This window comes from Gavialis gangeticus, unplaced genomic scaffold (assembly GCF_001723915.1).
Source record: "Gavialis gangeticus isolate Ggan-Ray unplaced genomic scaffold, GavGan_comp1, whole genome shotgun sequence".
Taxonomy (NCBI): Eukaryota; Metazoa; Chordata; order Crocodylia; family Gavialidae; genus Gavialis; species Gavialis gangeticus.
The window spans coordinates 10,901,022-10,901,458 of record NW_017729028.1 but is presented as its reverse complement, the minus strand read 5'-3'; positions in this window follow the sequence as shown (position 1 = coordinate 10,901,458).

The following is a 437-nucleotide window of genomic DNA, read 5'->3' as shown; positions in this document are numbered from 1 at the left end:
TGAAGATCATCAGAGCCTGTTGACTTAAATACACTCAACCCCTCTGGGTGCCCCTTTACTAGGTCAGCACAAACAGTTGGTGGGTTGGTGTCTACACTGGGTTTACAGAAAGTCCCAATGGGATGCATATTTGTATTCATGTCCAGGAACATGGATGCAAAGAAATCATTTTTTCAATCAAAGGTCTACAGAAAGCTTTGCTTCGGCCATCCTATCTGTTACCAGTTGCCCTAATTCATCCTGAAGGGGCCTTAAGTTACCCTGCACCTTCTTTTTGCTTCCTATGTACTTAAAGAATGCTTTTTGTTATCCTTAACTTTTGCTGCCAGCCTAAGCTCCATTTCTGTTTTGGCTCTCCTCGCTGTTTCCTTGCAAGCTTGAGGCAAGCACGTATACTCCTCCTTAGTGGCAGCCCCCTGCTTCCACAGCCTGTAGGC